This window comes from Hippopotamus amphibius, chromosome 1 (assembly GCF_030028045.1).
Source record: "Hippopotamus amphibius kiboko isolate mHipAmp2 chromosome 1, mHipAmp2.hap2, whole genome shotgun sequence".
Taxonomy (NCBI): Eukaryota; Metazoa; Chordata; class Mammalia; order Artiodactyla; family Hippopotamidae; genus Hippopotamus; species Hippopotamus amphibius.
Window position 1 is genome coordinate 5,445,475 of NC_080186.1, and position 16,923 is coordinate 5,462,397.

General features: G+C 52.7%; 1 protein-coding gene across 2 annotated transcripts in view; it reads left to right on the plus strand.

Moving 5' to 3' along the window:
* Positions 1-16,923, plus strand: part of CAMTA1 (calmodulin binding transcription activator 1) — an 869,135-nt gene that overhangs the window by 800,946 nt on the left and 51,266 nt on the right. Inside the window, exon 1 of one of the 2 annotated variants that reach the window (XM_057695065.1) lies at positions 16,711-16,857. The exons of the other annotated variant lie outside the window; for it this stretch is intronic. The gene's annotated coding sequence lies outside the window, so the exon portion shown is untranslated. Of the gene's footprint in view, positions 1-16,710; positions 16,858-16,923 lie in introns of those variants that run through there. 2 annotated transcript variants of the gene reach the window in all.

The following is a 16,923-nucleotide window of genomic DNA, read 5'->3' on the forward strand; positions in this document are numbered from 1 at the left end:
ATTCAAAATAGTCTGATGGGCTGAAGACCAGCTCCCTTCGCTGCTGACATGTTCCACTTGTGCACTCACAGTCCTCTGTTTGAGACAAGAAGAAGTGACAGGCAGGTGTCAGATGTTCCGTACTTAATAAGAATAACAGGAGACATTTTAAAAAAAAATCAGTGGCAGAGTGGAAGTAGCGGACCCACCAGAAGCAGACAGAATCTTTGAGAGTCAGAACTTGAAATAAACGGTTGTCATGTTATCCAACCTCCTCATCCCTCTGGAAGGAATCTGGGCCCCCAGAAGAGCAGTTAACTTGCCCCAAACCACTGCTGAATCAGGACAGAAGCCCTCTTGACTCTAGCTCAGCGTGCCCTGCTCCCTCCACCCACTTCTCCTTCTCCCTCCCACAGCCAGACTCACAGACTCCGGGAGCCAGGACACAGGGCAGGTGAGAAACCAGCCGGCTGAGGCCCAGGGCCAGTCCTGACATCGGCAGATGGAGAGATCCCCCAAGTGTCCTTTCTCCCGCCCAGGTCCTCACCCCATTCGGCAGCACCCACTTTTAGAAGAGCTGCTGACGTCTTGTGTCACCTCAATGGCACCAAAGCTGCATCCCTTGGTCCTGAGACACGAGGGAGAGCTGGCATATCTCTGAGCCACCGTGATTGTCTCTTTCTGTGAAACCTGCCTCTTGGCACAGAGCCATCCACCCAGGGTTACAGCAGCTAACATCCTCATGCCACCACCTGCCAGGCCCCATCCATGAAGCACTGATGTGTATTGACTCACTCAAACTTCCCAACAACCTACCTATGAGGTTCCACAGATGAAGACACTCAGACACACAGTGAGCTGGTGGTGCAGAGAGAATCATGCACAGACGGTCTGACCTCATCCATCTGCTCTTGACCTCCACACAATGAGAGCCTTCCTCTGTGCCTCTTCTCCCTAGTACAATTATGCTGCATCTGATGGGGGCCTCCAGAGCTAGAAACATCCTTGGTCCCTGCTTCTCCATTCCCCACCACCCTCTCCCCCTACGCCAAGCAGTTTGCAAATTAGGACCTTTAAAACCCACCAGGCTTCCTCCTCCCATTTTCCGGGTCCTCTGCCATTTTTCTGTCTCAGGCCTTTAGCATCACGTACCTGGGCTGGAGCCTCCCCAGTGGCCTTCCTGCAGCCACTTTCCTTCCTTCCCATCCATGCTGTGTCTCACTGATGCTTTCAGAAAGGATTGATGAGCACTGGCTGAGTGCCAGGCACTATGCAAGGTCTGTCCCCTGGGAGAGACAGACCAGAAGCTGGGCGATTGTAACCCAGAGCAGCACGGCGAGTTAGAGACGGAGGTGGGGCTGCCAGTGGCACCTGTTGGGAGGGGCGTGGCCATCTGGGATGGTCAGGATCAACTGTGGCTCTGCGGCATGGAATCCAAGACGCTTTCTAAGCTGACCTCAGCCTATCTTTGTCAGCTCATCTTCAGCCCTCCTCTCCCTCCCCCTGCACAAAGCTCTCCCCTCCTCTCTATCAAAGTACCCAGACTTCCCCAAACGTATGGTTTCTCACGTCTCTCACCTCTGGGCCTTCACACGTGCTGTTCCCTCTGGTCCCTCAGGCTTTTTTCCCCTGTGGCTGCTTTAGAGAACTCCTGCTGTATTGAGAATTTCTACTCTAAGACCCCTGCGCTGTAAAAGCTGACTTCCGCCCTCGTCCCACTCCCCTACACTCAGGGTGCCTTCTTTTTATTTGGCTTTCTTATTACAGTTTGTAAATCCCTCCATTAGCAGTTCTTGCTGCGTTATCATTTATTCACTAACTGGTACTGGAGCCCCCAGCAGGTGCCAGGCCCTGGGCCAGTGCTGGATCAGAACAAAGGAACAAATGAACAAAAGCAGATGAGGTTGCTGTGCTCACTCGGCTTACCATCTAGGAGACCTCCAAGCCTTCGCACAAACAAGCGTGTGAGGAGCGTGTAATGGAGGGTTAGGAGGAGATGGGTGAGGGGAATTCTTTTTTTTTGTTTTATAAATTTATTTATTTATTGGCTGCGTTGGGTCTTTGTTGCTGCACACAGGCTTTCTCTAGTTGCTGCGAGCGGGGCTACTCTTCATGGTGGTGCACAGGTTCCTCACTGTGGTGGCTGCTCTTCTTATGGAGCACGGGCTCTCAGCTTGTGGGCTTAAGTAGTTGTGGCACACGGGCTCAATAGTTGTGGCTTGGGGGCGCTAGAGCACAGGCTCTGTAGTTGTGGCACACAGGCTTAGTTGCTCCCTGGCATGTGGGATCCTCCTGGACCAGGGCTCGAACCCGTGTCCCCTGCATTGGCAGGCGGATTCTTAACCACTGCACCACCAGGGAAGTCCAGAGGGGGGAATTCTTACAGAAGTGGCCCCTGAGCTGAGAGCTGAGGGAGGAGCAGAAGTTAACTCCATGAAGAGGGGAGGGAACAGCATGGGGAACAGCACGCACAGACAGCCCTGTGGTGGGAGGGAGCCTCGTGGATGATATAAGGGAGCATGTGAAGGCTGGGGAGATGGAGAGGGAGCAGAGATCACACCAGACAGGCTAGAGGGGCACCCTGGCACTGGCCCGGCTGAGGAGTGCTGGCTTTATCCCCAAGGAGAGGAAAGTCATGGGGGGTTTGAGAGACAGAGACATGACCAAGTTTGCATTTCAAGAAGGGCTCTCGGCTGCTGCATGGAGAACGGATTGAAGGAGAGCCAGAGCCAGGAAGGGTAGACCAGTGAATCCTCCAGGCTAGAGATGATGCTGGACTTGGCGGTTCTGGAAAGAGGAGATAGTCAAGAGAGATTCAGGAGGTAGCATCAGTAGGACTTGCAGACGGGTTACCTATATCATCCTGGAGGAGGACCAGTCATGAGTTGGGCTTAGTTTGAAGGTCCTTGGGGACATCCATGGGAAAATCAACAGCAAGTGAGTGGACTTAGGCTCCAGAGCTCAGAGAAGCATGTGGGCAGGAGAGAGACGTCTGTGACATGTCTGCATGGAGGTGGCACGGGAAGAAATGGGTCAAGGGGTGTGGATGAAGTTGACAAAGGCGAGAATATAGCTGAGTCCTGAGGTCAAGGACTTTTGTCTCAATTATAATCATGCCCTAAGAGGCCAGGAACACAGTGGGTGCTCAATAAATATTCCTTCAAGGGGTGGACAGAGGAATGGGTGGATGAATGGATAGATGGATGGACAGCCAGTGGTGTCTTTGTGATACTGCTGTAGGATCTCTGATGTCAGAAGCAGCTGGGGAGGGTGTCCAGAACTGACCAGACACCATCAACCCCTTTCTGGTCTCCCTGTCACTGGACAAGCTTCAGGCAGATAACCCAAGACAAGAAAGCAGAAGCTTGACCTTTATTAAATGTGCCCTTGAAGCTGCCTTCAGAGCTGTTAAGGGGCTACTTACTGAGGACAGAGAATTCATCACTTAGCTCCCTGGAGTTGGAAAAGAAAGAGAGAAAGCAAGCCTCCTCCCTGAGCTGCTCAGACCCATCTCCCCTCTGGACCTCAGAGAGGATGGGGACTTCCCAACCAGGTCCTTGGCAAGTCACTGCATGGTGTGTCACGGTCCTAGGGGCTGGAGGAGGGCCTCCTCTGACCCTGTGTGACTCCCTCCTCATCTGACCCAGGCTCACCTTGGTGAATGAGTGAACGAATGAGTTGATAGGTGGGTAGCAGAGTCCGAGGCCATGAAAACCTGCCTACCCACACCCATCCCCGTGGAAGTCACTGCACCAAAATGCTCTGGTAGGACCCCCTTTCCAGCGAGGCCCCATGCCAGCAGCTCCATGCTCCTGACCCTGTTGAAGCCTCACTAGACCCACCTCCTCTGGCACCTGTGGGCCCGCACTCTTAAGTAGGCACCTCCCCCCTCAACCAGGTCGTAAACCACAATGGAAGAAACAGCTGTGGTAGAAGGCAGCTCGTACACCTGCCCATCGGTCACTGGTACCTGCTGAGTCCCAGCCACCCAAGGGGCACTCGCCTGGGTTCAGGGCTTTGTGGGTCAACTGGGCATGCCCCTGCCTCTGGGAGCACATGGCCCAGGACATGAGGCAAGCTGGACAGCACTGTTGATGTGATAAGTGCCCCACAGGGGCAGGTTCCACGTATGAGGGGAGCACATGGGAGGGGCAGGGAGTCCCTCTGTGCTCCCATCAGGAAGAGAATGCCCTTGATAGGGGTTGACTCTGTATGAAAACTATGTTTGTTCATAGGAACGCTCTTCATATGTAGAAAGAATGTGCAAAGAGTCAGCCACCTCACAATCCCTGTTTGGCTTCGATCATCCACAGAAAGGACTCGTAGAACCCCTGAAAGCTGTTATACGCACAGTTACAGCTTATTACACCCAAGGGATGCAGATGGAAACCAGCCAAGGGAAGAAGTGTGCAGGGCGGGGTCCAGGAGAGCACCAAACACCCAGCTGCCACTGTCTTCTCCTGTGGAGTCATGGTCAGCCTTAATGTGCCTGGATCAATGTGAGTCAATGCTCTTAGAAAATCACCCATCAGGGAAGCTCACCTGAGCCTTGATGTCCAGAGTTTTTACTGGGGCTCCATCGCATAGGTGTGAGTGATTGCCCGTGCGGCCAGTCTCTGTCTCCTGTCTCTCCCGAGTTGGCTGAAACTGTGCGACCAAAAGCTCTTACCCTAAATCACATAGTTGATCTTTCTAGAGTGGCCAGCCCCCACCCTATGACTATCCAGTGTAATCAGCTCCTACCTTAAATCATATCGTAGGACAATCCAGTGACGCAGGCAAACTGAGCCACTCCCATCCTCCATGACATTCCAAGGGCTTAGAGGTCACCTCCCAGAAGGCAAGGGCAAGAGCAAGACCTCTCTTTGGTTAAGGGTAAGGTCTCTACTGCACAGAACTGCACCTCCCCTCCTCTGCCCCCACCAGCCTGTCTCCCCCACTCCTCGCCCCAGCAGACCAATTTCTTTTTGCTGTTCCTGTCGCAAGAGGAAACGCTGAGTGTCTGACATGGTTTTTGCTGTTTTCATGGCTGTCGTTTTTAAAACGTCGCCCCTACGCGGATCTTGTGGTAGTACTCAGCAATTCTTTGGGGCCAAAGAACACATTTTATTATGAGAAATGGTTCGGGCGACTACTTTGTCTTCTGCAGAGAAGATTGTGCAAAGCTCAAGATTTCCTGGGCAGAGATGTGAAATTCACTAGATTACAGATCCATCCACTTAAATGTGAAGTCAGATGAGAAATTTTAAGAGCCTGTGACAGCTAAGGTGATCATTCTAACGTATTATCTCAATTACCTCTTTAAATGACTCACCTATGTCCCGGCCCATGATGCTCTGTAAATGAACCTGCATCCCATCTCCATCCTGCAGACAGCATCCCTGGCTCCAGCAGTGTTCTTTCCTCACTAAAGTGTTCTCCTGATGGCTCCATTTCCTGCTGACGGGTTATGAGCAGCTCCATTTGGAGCCTCCGCCCAGTCTCCTCCCTCTCCCCACACCCCATTTCCTTCTCTGGTGCCGGGGCGGGGGCTGGGAACCTGGAGGAAGCCTCCTCCCACCCGTGCCCCCTCCTCCAACAGTGCTCCTCTTTTTCCCCCAACACTGATGGGAATGGATCTGATCTGGCCAGTGGTAACCAGCTGGGTGCACACGGGAATCTCAGAGCCGGGGTGGGGCCTGGGCAAAGAGCATCCCTGCTCAATAACTCACCTTTAAGAGGACGGGAAGACATAGACGCAGCATTCAGCTATCTCCTAAATGTTAACAATTCAGCGTGATTCTAAGACATAAAAAATGCATCCATGCTCTAATTTTATAAGCTCGACGATGTTTACTATGACATCAGAAGGCCTGGCCTGGGCCCCCTGGGAACAAGCTAAAGCCAGGGGAAGCACCTGTGTGCAGGTCCGATCAGGACCCGCCCAGACGTGCTGCAGACTTGGCCCCACGAGGCTGGGCCTGATGTGTACGAAGTGCCCAGGGCCCTGGTGCTTGGAGATGGCTGATGCATTTATCAGGAGACTTTCTGCCTGTTCCTGGAAAAGCAAGCTCTGCGCAGAGAGCCGCCGTGCAGCAGGAAGTGTGAGCCTCCAGGCCCCCCCGATAGCACTTACAGACATCATTCCTCCCCCGGCATCCTTGGTTTTGATTCCCAGAAGAAAGTGAGTGGAGGCTCTTTTTACATTTGCTGAAAGGCCCTGGCATTGTTTTAAGTTACTTGAAAGAGAGTTAAAGCTGGAAGGATCCTTGGGTGGGGCTGCATTTCTTGTGACAGCATCCCAGGGGATTTGACTTTGACATGTGTGGTGCTTCTCAGGCCCGTGGGCAGCAGAGCCTCACCAGGGACTGACTTGGCTTCAATGGTCCAGAAACCCGTGAGCTGCAGGCCTGCATCGGGACGTGGCTGCACCGTGAGGGGCCACGGCGGATACCGGGGTGTCAGGGAGACACCGGGTGGGGGTTAGGGTGAGGGGTACACCTGTGTGTGTAACACATCTGTGCTTTTCCCTGGCCACTGTTTTGTTTTTCTTAGTAACAGCATTTAGCACCTAAGGTGTCTAAAACTCTCCCTGGGTTCAATACGTCAGCTCTGCTTCTCTGAGGAGCACAAGATGGTTGTCGCTTAAAATGTACCGGCTTCTAATCGTGCCTTTCTTTTTGATGGCTGTTTCTTCTTTTCGGTAACACAGAGCAGGATTTGACAAGCCAGCATAGCTCCCCCTCCTCGTGACCTTGGGAATGACTGATTATTTGTAGGAAGCTGCTGGTTGCTTCCCTAAAAGGGGAACTTCTCTGCTCTTGTTACCACCAGTGTCTAAACTTCAGGGTTTGGTCACAGCAACGGTCAGGATGGTGATTTCAAAGTGGTCTTCAGCAGAAATATCCAGTCTTTTGACTCTGTTGTCACCTTCAAGTGAATATACTCATTTCTCCTTAATCAGATTCCCAGGTTAAAAAAAAAAAAAAAGAATAATATTTACTTTGTTAAGAAAGTACACCACGGCAGTTTTAATAAGTGCATTTTGAGTGTACCTTTTGGGTAAACACTCCTGTTCTTAATTGTGACCCCACTGGGCTGCAGGGCACACTGCGAAGAGGCCAACAGCAGGCCAGCAGGTTCTGGTGATGCTCTCAGACCCCAAAGACCAAAGCGTCCTGAGATCCCTTCTGGAAGGATCCACAGGGTTGGGCCCTGATTTGCCAAGAGTGGCCTCGAATAGGGAGCCATAGAGTTCTGCTCTGGAAGATCTATGAGCCCTCAGCCAGGTAAAGAGATGCACAGATGTGTGGGGAGCCGGGCTTAGAAGACAAAGCTTGTCTTAGTCAGCTTGTCTTTGTTACTGCCAGGTAACAAAATACTGCAGACAGAATGGCTGAAACACAGACATTTATGTTTTCACAGTTCTTGAGGCTAGAAGTTCAAGATCAAGGTGTGGGGAGGTTTGGTTTCTCTTGAGGCCTCTCCTCTTGTCTTGCAGATGGCTGCCTTCTGGCTGTGTCCTCACATGGCCTTTTCTCTGTGTGCTCACCCTCTCTACTGTCTCTTTCTGTGTCCAAATTTCCTCCTCGTATAAGTACACCCGTCAGATTGGGTTAGGGTCCACCGTGACAGCCTCATTTTAATATAATTACTTCTTTAAAGGTCCTGATTCCAAATACAGTCACATTCTGAGGTCCTGTGAGTCAGGGCTTCAATCTATGAACTTGGGGGGAGGTGACAAACTCAGTCCATAACAGAGCCAATCTCCCAAAATGAGATGTCCTGCATGTAGGGGATTTCATCACTGTCATGAGGGCTTTGCCAAGGCCAGAGACCTGCCCTTTGAGACCCCATGGAGGGCCCACATCTCAGACCTCCCAGGCCAGGGGTTTCATCTGGAGTTTTGCTGGCTGGTGCTTGAGCTTCCTGGCTATCTTGGCCAAGGTGTGGACTAGTCACCTTGCCCTATCATTTAGCTAAGACATGGTGCTAACACCTTTTGGGCACCAGGTTACAAGCTTCACAAATATCTCATTGAGTCCTTAGGATGACCTTGGGATGCAGCTACTATTATCATTCCTATTTTACAGATGAGCACATCAAGGCCTAGAGAACAAAGTCTTTCCAAGGTGTCAGAGCTGGAAACAGTACCCCCACCCTTCTGACTCCTGAGCAGAGCGCTCGCCACTTGGCTACTCTGCCCTCTAGGGGTTTTAGGCTCCTGAGTCAAACAAAGCCTGGGCACAGACTGGCCAGCTTAGAGGGTCTCCAGGCCAGATGTGATCCCGTCTCCTTGAGTATGTCTACAGTGTGCCACCAGACTCCTGGTACTAAAGGGTGGCATTGTGTTAACAGGCATGGCTTCAGGAAGAGTGCTGGGGGATGAAGGGGCAGTGGACATGCCAGCCAAGCCACCAAGCCTGTCCTTTGGTCAAGGAGGGGCCCTTCATCTGGTTCTACTGTCATGGAAGCTGTTTCTCTAGCTCCCACATGAGGCAGAGCAGAGAAGCAGCTAAGAGCCCCAGTTTCAGGAGTGTGAGGGATCAGGGCCTCTGCTGAGTTACTGAACCTGCTGCACCTCAGTCTCTTCCTCTGTAAAACCATGGTAATAGGAACACCCACTGCATAAGGATGAAAGGAATTAACATGTGTAAAGAATGTACTTGGTACCCAGCAAATATTATCTTGATGATAATGGTGGTGATGATGGTGATGATGGTGGTGGTGATGGTGATGGTGGTGATGATGGTGGTGATGATGGTGATGATGGTGATGATGATGGTGATGGTGATGATGGTGATGATGATGGTGATGGTGGTGATGATGACGGCAGCTCCCATCCCAAGAGGAAGAACCATGTCCTCTCCTCCCCAGGTGGCATCTGCTTATAAAACTGCCTTCACTCATCCATCCATGGAGGTTTTACCTCCTTGTCCATGAGGACCGTTTTGCCCAGAGTCCTAGAGCAGATGGGACCTTGGTGAGGTGGAAGGCCTGGATGGGACCATGGGCCAGGCTGGCATGTACTAACAGGTCTGGGTCTTCTTACCCCAGTTCCTCCCAAATAGCTACAAAATAGAACTCGGTTAGAGGTCCCCCTCCTCCCTCTGTGTGTGACTCCTGGCCTTGCCTATGGCATCCAAGCCAGCCCCCTCCCACAGCGACCGTGCACTTCGGGATGGCCAGCTCGTTTAAATAGCAGAGGAAGTAAACCCTGGTGGGAAAGATCTGCCACAACAAAAGACCCCAGAGAATATCGTGAGAACCATCATTGTCCTAGCCTAGCCTTGGTCCTCGTCCCCAAGCCCACCCTGGGTGCCCCCCAGTCCCTGGGCTCCCTACATTCATTACCCAATTTCATCCTCTCCCTGTTTCCAGGAGATGTTTCCATCCCCATTTCACTGCCAAGGAAGCTGAATCTCATCAGGTGACTTGTCCTGTGTCACACAGCTCAGGGCTGCAGACACTAAAGGCCATGGGGTGCTTTATCACTGCACCTTCCCACTTTCTGAATGTACATTGGATTATCCGCCTTTTGACTCTGCTGCCCCTTAGAGCAGAGCACATCTCAGCATGTCCCCCACTCTGATAGGAGACTAGCCATGTATTTTCTCATCCAGCACATGTATAATCCTGGGGGTGGGGGCAGAGGGAATGGCTAGACCTGCACAAGCCACCAGCGAGAGTGTGTGTAGGTGGTTTCTTTCCCCCAACTTCTTTGGATTCTCTTTCTGCATCATGGCCCTTAAGAGAAACCCCCAAGTTCCCAGACTGATGGCTAACGTATCTCTTTCTCCCTCCAGATTAGAGCTGATAGCCTTCCCAGGCTGATACCCGCCATGGCAGCACGGTTTGCCCTGGTAGCAAACACCTTGTCTCACACAGCTGTCCTCTACAGTACTCTAATGCTGCGTAACAAACCACCCCAAAGCTGAATGGCTCCAAACAGCAAGCCTGTGCCAGTGCCCTCAATGCCATGACTTGCCTGGGGGCATGCAATCAGCTGCATTCAGGGCACTGGTCATTTCAAATCCATGCCCCGCAGCCAAAGCTCAGGGCTGCTTGCTGTGTCAGGTCCTGCTGAACCTGCACCAGGACCCCATCAGCACAGTCTTACATCTCATTTTGCAGAAGAGGAAAGTGAGGCACAGGAAGAGAAAGGAGCTTGGCACACAGGTAGTTAGTGGTGGTGCAGGAACCAGAGTCCGGGCTGCCCTTCACCCACCCCAGAGCCTCCTTCCCATGGAAGGCTCAGGGGCCTGACAAGGACACTGACAGCTCAGCTGAGGTGTTTGAGGCTCTCTGCAAAGCTCACCTTCACCCCTGAATCAGCCAACCATTGTGATGGAGAATCCTGGCCTATCGAGGACCTCTCTAAGGGGAACCCCAAGTTCAGCATGGCTCTCTCCAGGATCCCTAGCTGTGAGGAGGCAGCCACAACACGTGGGAACTTGACAGACTCACCCCTGGATTTTCCACAATCCTTCAGAAGCACAGTTAGAAATGAGCCCTCTTCTGACATCCTTCTGCCCCACGGGGTCACCATCACGGGATTCAGGGCCTCCCCGGTGTCTGTCTTGTCTCCTTACCTGGCTGGGCATGTCTATCCACATTCTCCACCTGCCACCACCATATCCCACGGAGGGCTGGACACAGGGGGCTCAGTGAGCAGGAGGGGACCCACTGACCAAGCATCAGCCATCAGACCCTCCTGATCCTGGTTTTCCTTTTCCCATCATCCAGTCAGTCTTCTCTTCTAAAGTTAACCCATTGATCCTATTTATACTTCATTCTTTTTCTCTTCCTCTTATTGTGTGTGTTTTACAATCTATTGAGATATAACTAACATACCATACAATTCACCCATTTAAAGTGTACAATTCTAAGTTTTTTAGTCTATTCACAGGGTTGTACACTCATTACCACAACCCAATTTTTGAACAAGTTTATTCCTCCAAAAAGAAACCCCTTTACCCATTAACAGTCATGTCCCATTGCCCCCAGGCTCCTCCCTCCTCCCCAGCCTAAGGCAACTATTCATCAACTTTCAATCTCTGTAAGTCTGCCTATCCTGCAGTCATGTTATAGGTCGTCCTTTGGACTGGCTTCTTTCACACAGCAGAATTTCTTCAAGGTTGATCCATGTGGCAGCAGGTGGCAGTTCTTGTTTCCTTTGTTTTTAAATTAATTAATTAATTAATTAATTTATTTATTTTATTGGCTGTGTTGGGTCTTCGTTGCTGCACACAGGCTTTCTCTAGTTGCGGTGAGCGGGGGCTACTCTTCCTTGTGGTGGGTGGGCTTCTCATTGCAGTGGCCTCTCCTGTTGCAGAGCACGGGCTCCAGGCACGTGGGCTTCAGTAGTTGTGGCACATGGGCTCAATAGTTGTGGCTCATGGGCTCTAGAGCACAGGCTCAATAGTTGTGGCACACAGGCTTAGTTGCTCCGCGGCATGTGGGATCTTCCTGGGGCAGGGCTCGAACCCGTGTCCCCTGCATTGGCAGGTGGATTCTTACCCACTGCGCCACCTAGGAAGTCCCTGATTCCTTTTTATTGCCAAATAAATGTCCATATGTGTGGACATATGTCTTCATTTCTCTTGGGTAAATAAGTGGAGTGGAATTGTGGGGTCTTATGGTAGCTCTGTGAGTAACCTTTTGAGGAATGGCCAGGCTATTTCCCAAAGCAGTTGCACCACTTTATATTCCCACTTGCAGGGTAGGAGGGTTTCAATTTCTCCACATCCTCACCAACACTTGTTATTGTCCATCTTTTTTATTATAGACATCATAGTGTGGGTGAAGTGATATCTCATTGTGGTTTCCATTTGCATTTCCCCAATGATTAATGATGCTGAACATCCTTTCATGGGCTTGTCATGTGCTATTGGCCATTTGTTTATCTTCTTTGGGGAAATATCTATTCAGATCCTTTGCCCATTTTTTAAAAATTAGGTTATCTTTTTATTCTTGAGTTGTAAGACCTCTTTTTAAATTCTAGATAGAAGTTCCTGATCACATATATGATTTACAAATATTTTTCCCATTCAGTAAATTGTCTTTTTCACATTCTTGATGGTGTCCTTTGAAGCACAAATGTTTTTAATTTTTATGAAGCCCAGTTTATTTATCTATTTATTTTTGGTTGCTTGTGCTTTTGATGTCATAGCTGAGAAGCCATTGCCAAATTCAAGGACAGGAAGATTTACCTCTACATTTTCTTGTAAGTGTTTTGCAGTTTGGTTCTTACATGTAAGTTTTGGATCTGTTTTCTTAAAAATTTATTTATTTGTTTATTGGCTGTGTTAGGTCTTCGTTGCTGCATGCGGGCTTTCTTTAGTTGCGGCGAATGGCAGGGCTACTCTTCATTGAGGTGCGTGGGCTTTTCGTTGCGGTGGCTTCTCTTGTGAAACACAGGCTCTAGGCGAGCAGGCTTCAATAGTTGTGGCTCTCAGGCTCTAGAGCACAGGCTCAGTAGTTGTGGTGCACGGACTTAGTTGCTCCCCGGCATGTGGGATCTTTCCGGCCCAGGGCTAGAACCCGTGTCCCCTGCATTGGCAGATGGATTAACCACTGCGCCACCAGGGAAGTCCCAGTCTGATCCGTTTTGAGTTAATTTTCATATATGCTGTGAGGTAGGGACCCAACTACATTCTTTTACATGGGGACATCCTGTTGCCCCAGCCCTAATTGTTGAAAAGGCTATTCTTTCTTCATTAAATTGTCACTCTTACCCATGGTTTCTAAAAATACTTTTTTACTTCTTAAGTCCTTGAAGATACACTGAATATGCATCTCATACTTATTTTTAAGTTGTTGCTTAGTTTGGGAAGACTCCGATTATTTTTATTGGAAGTTGATATATGCAGAAATATATTTGATTTCTTATGAGATAGGAGAGGTGAGGTTATGCTGCAGTAACAAACAACCCAATGTCAAATGATTTATTTCTCTCTCATGCTCAAGTCCAATGCCAGGTGGTAAGGAAGGCCCTACTCATCACAGTTACTCAGGGACCTGACCCAGTAGAGTCTACATCTTGACATAAACAAGCTTTCACAGTTGCTGGGGCTGAAGAAAAGAAGTCCCAGTTCTTAGAAATTTCCCAGACTGTTTTCATAAACAAAGAGAATCTAAATGATGGCAAGAGTTTTTGGGTACTTGGAGAACCATCACAGGGGCAGAATGAGGGTAGGTTCGGAACTTGAAACCCAGATCTTCCGCTTACCTTCTGTATGACTTTAGGCAAGTTATCGGACTCCTTGAAGCCTCATTTTTCTCTCTGTACAATATCCAACTTGCAGGAGAAATAGCAGCAGTGTATGTGAGTGTCTAGCATAACAGCAGACAGATATCAGGCACCCAACACACTGTAGTTGCTTTCATCCTCATCTGCCACAGGATACATCCCTCTGGTTCCTCCTGAGACCCTCAGCAGAGGTTAGGGCTGGGATACAGACAAACCATCTCTGCTTTAAGATGCAACAGTTGCACTCGGTCTGGATGCTGCCAAGTGAAGTCATCACTGAGCAAAGTTTTCTTCTTCACTATTTAAAAAAATGACCCAAGTATATGCAAAGCCCCATAAAAACCCAGCGGAAGAGTCTGCGTGAAGCACATGCCTGTCTGACCCTGTCACTTCCTAACCTGGAAGAGAGGAGTGTGAACACCCACGAGGAAAGACACCCTGTGGGTACCCGGGTCCAGCATGCTGCCAGAGCCCTGAACTTGCTCCGGAAGCATCCAGCTCCCCCCGCCCCAGCTCCGCCCGCCTTTCCAGGCGTGGGCCCAAGGAGGACACTCGCTCTTGTGGCCTCCACCCTGAGATAGAGGTGCAGAGGGGAAGGCGAGTGGCAGATCTTCCAGGAGGGGAAAGGCCCCAGCCGAGGACCTTCCTAGTGCATACATGTCACCTCAGGCTGCCTGAAAGGGGAGCTCCAGGCTGCTGACCCCCAGCTCTGACACCAGGGCACAGCCAATATGCTGAAGCATCCAGGGCTTCACGGTTTCTTTCATGCCAGGCGGACAGGAGCCGCTGGAGGAAGGGTGAAGGGTCATGCTCGGCGGCTGGGATGCCCAGGTCTGAACCTGAGCTGAACTTCCGCCTTTTTAAAAGCAAACCCAAGGGGGAAGAAAACCAAAACCAACAAACAAAAAATGAACAAACAAACAAACAACAACAACAAAAACTTCCCCACCTGAAAGAAAAGTCTGGAGGCTTTTTCCTTAGCTGGGGTGCAGGTGGCTGAACCTGGACCCGGTCATCCTGAGTTCCCTGCACTGTCATGTGTGCATAAAGGCCGGTGTTGCCCCTCGTGACCTCACCTCCCCAGTTTGTCTCTGCTGCTCATAATCCACTCACAGTAATGCAACAGCCATTAGCCGAATCCTTCCAGCGTGCCTGGCATTGTGCAAGGTGCCAGGATAACTTGAGACGTCATTCCTGTTCTCAAGGAGATTAGAGGTGTCTCCTTCTCAGCTAATAACTCACTTTTAAACATACTTATCAACTTAAAATACACATGGAAATTGCATATATCATAAGTATGTGAAACTCAGCTCAGTGAATTTTCACAAACTAAAACCAGTGTCCAGGTCAAGAAGAGAACTTTACCAGAAACCCAGAAGCTCTGCATCCCTTTCCAGTCACTATCCGCCACTCCAAGATACCCTGATTGTAATAGCACAAGAGCCGACTTGTACTGTGTACCTTATTGTGCCAGGCACCACTGATAAAAACACCTGACATCTATTGCTCATTTAATTCTCACCCACAGATCTGAAGGCACAGCAAGTGGGGTGCACAGTTAGCAAGTGGGAGAATCTAACTAACATTGTCCCGGGCTACTACCCTTACGTTGCCTCCCCTGGAAACAAATAGAACCTGCTCACCCAGTGCTGAAATAGTAATGCAAAACGATGCTCTAGGGTCTGCTCGGCTGGGAGCAGCGGGGAATCTGAGCCAGGCCTTAATTAAGAATGCATAAGAATGCCCCTAGCCCATAAAGGGGAGAAATTGCATGAGCAGAGGTGGGAAGCTCAGGGCTCCAGTGTGGGGAGAGCAGGGGAGAGGCAATGCGAGTAGGAATATGGAAGACTTGTTGGGGCGCGATGGTATGTTCGAGTGTTCTGGCTTTGCCGGGGCAGATGAGGGACAGGTGAGGGACGTGCTGAGGCTTAGAATCAGTGGTGAGCCCCCAAGAGTGAGACCTACTCTGCCTGCTTGCTTGCCTGGCTCAGAGGCGCGGCACAGGATGGGAGCCAGCCCCACTAGGGATGTCCTTGGCTTGGACTTTAAACAACGACTCGGTTTTGGTTGTACACTCTTGAGGGCAGTGCAAAACTCTGTGGTTGTTTTCGTGCGTGTTTGGGTAGGCTCAGAAAAAGAGACTCCCTCCCCATCTGTCGCGACTCTTTTTAACCCAGATGGCAGAACGGAGGCAATCAGTTTTTAAGATCGAGGCTATGAAGGAAAAAAGAGAAGATGGGCTTATCACAAGTTTGCGTGGGTCAAGCACTTTTTATGTGCAAGGCAGTGGGTAGGGTTAATTGAATCGGCAGGACTACAGATGTTATAGGAAAAGGAGAACGGGTGGTGGTGTCCATTTGGGATGCCTGGGAAGGCTGCCTGCAGACGCGAGTCTTGATGGAGAGGTGTGACTCGGGCTTGAGGCGGGAAGTGAGAGGACATTATGCAGAAGTATCCAAGTGAGAACGCCGAAGCCAGAACTTTTGGATACCAGGGTTAGAGCCGCGCAATGGGCGGAGGCCTTGGAACTCCAACTTAGGAGGTCAGGCCCTGCGCCGCCAGAATGGGCGCCTTGGACGCTCCTGAACTCCCACGGGAGCCGTCCTGCAGCGTCCCTGCCCGGACATCCTCGGCCCCGCCCTGGACGACGACCCGGGCCCCTCCGCATGTCCGGCCCCGGGAGCTGCCCAAGGGCCCCGGCGGCCTCCCGGGCGCTGCCCGGGGTCCGCAGCCGTCGGCCAGCTCGCCGCCCCCCGCGCCCCTCCTTCCCGCCCAGCCCTCCGCGCTCCCCAGCTCGCCGCGCAGCGCAGCGCAGCGCCGGCTCCTCCCGCGGCTGCATTGCAGACGCCGCCGCCGCCGCAGGGCGCGCCGAGGCTGCGCCGGGAGCCGGGGCCCGGGTACGCGGGACCCCGGGGTGCGGGGCTCTGGGGCTGACCCGGCGGCGCCGCAGGGCCGGGAGCCGGCGGCCGGGCGCGGGGCGGCTCCGCGGACCGGGAGCCGGCGGCCCGAGCGCCCCCGCCGCGCGGCGCGGGCCCCCGAGGACGCCGCCCGGGGCTGCGGGCCCGGGGGAGCGGGCGCGGCCGTCGGGCTCGGAGTCGTCCCTGCCCTCGAGTGGGCCGCGGCCACCCGGCTGGCGGGCCTCCCGGAACCTGGGCGGGGGCCGGGGGACGGCGTCGCGAGGGGCCGCGGCGCGCCCGGGGCCGCGGGGCCGCGGGGCCGCGCTCCGCCCGCACCCTCCGGGCCGGGCCCACCGCCGTCCAGCGCGGCGCCGCGCGACTCGGGCGCAGTTCCGGCGCAGTCCCCGCGCCGAGCGGCTCCGCGCCCCACACCTGCCTCTGCCCGGCTCCGGGTGACGTAGCGCCCTCCGATTGGCCCGCGTGGCGCGGAGGGCGGGGCCGAGCCCGGTGAGCTCACCGCCGCGCCCCGCCATTGGCCCAGACGGCGCACTCGGGCTGTGGCGGGGAGACCGCGGTACCCGGAGCCCGAGTCGCTCCAGCTGCGGCGTGCGGGGCAGAGCGGGTCGGGCAGGGCAGGGCAGTCGGGGCCGGGCCGGGCCGGGCGGGGCCGCGCGGGAGGAGGAGGAGGAGGAAGACAGAGGCGGCTCGGCGCCAGCCCGACCGCGCGCTGGCCGTGCTCACCAAGTCCGAGTGAGTGTGCGTGCGGCCGAGGGGAGAGCCGGCCGGGCTCGTGCGGGGCGAGGGCGGCGGCCGGCG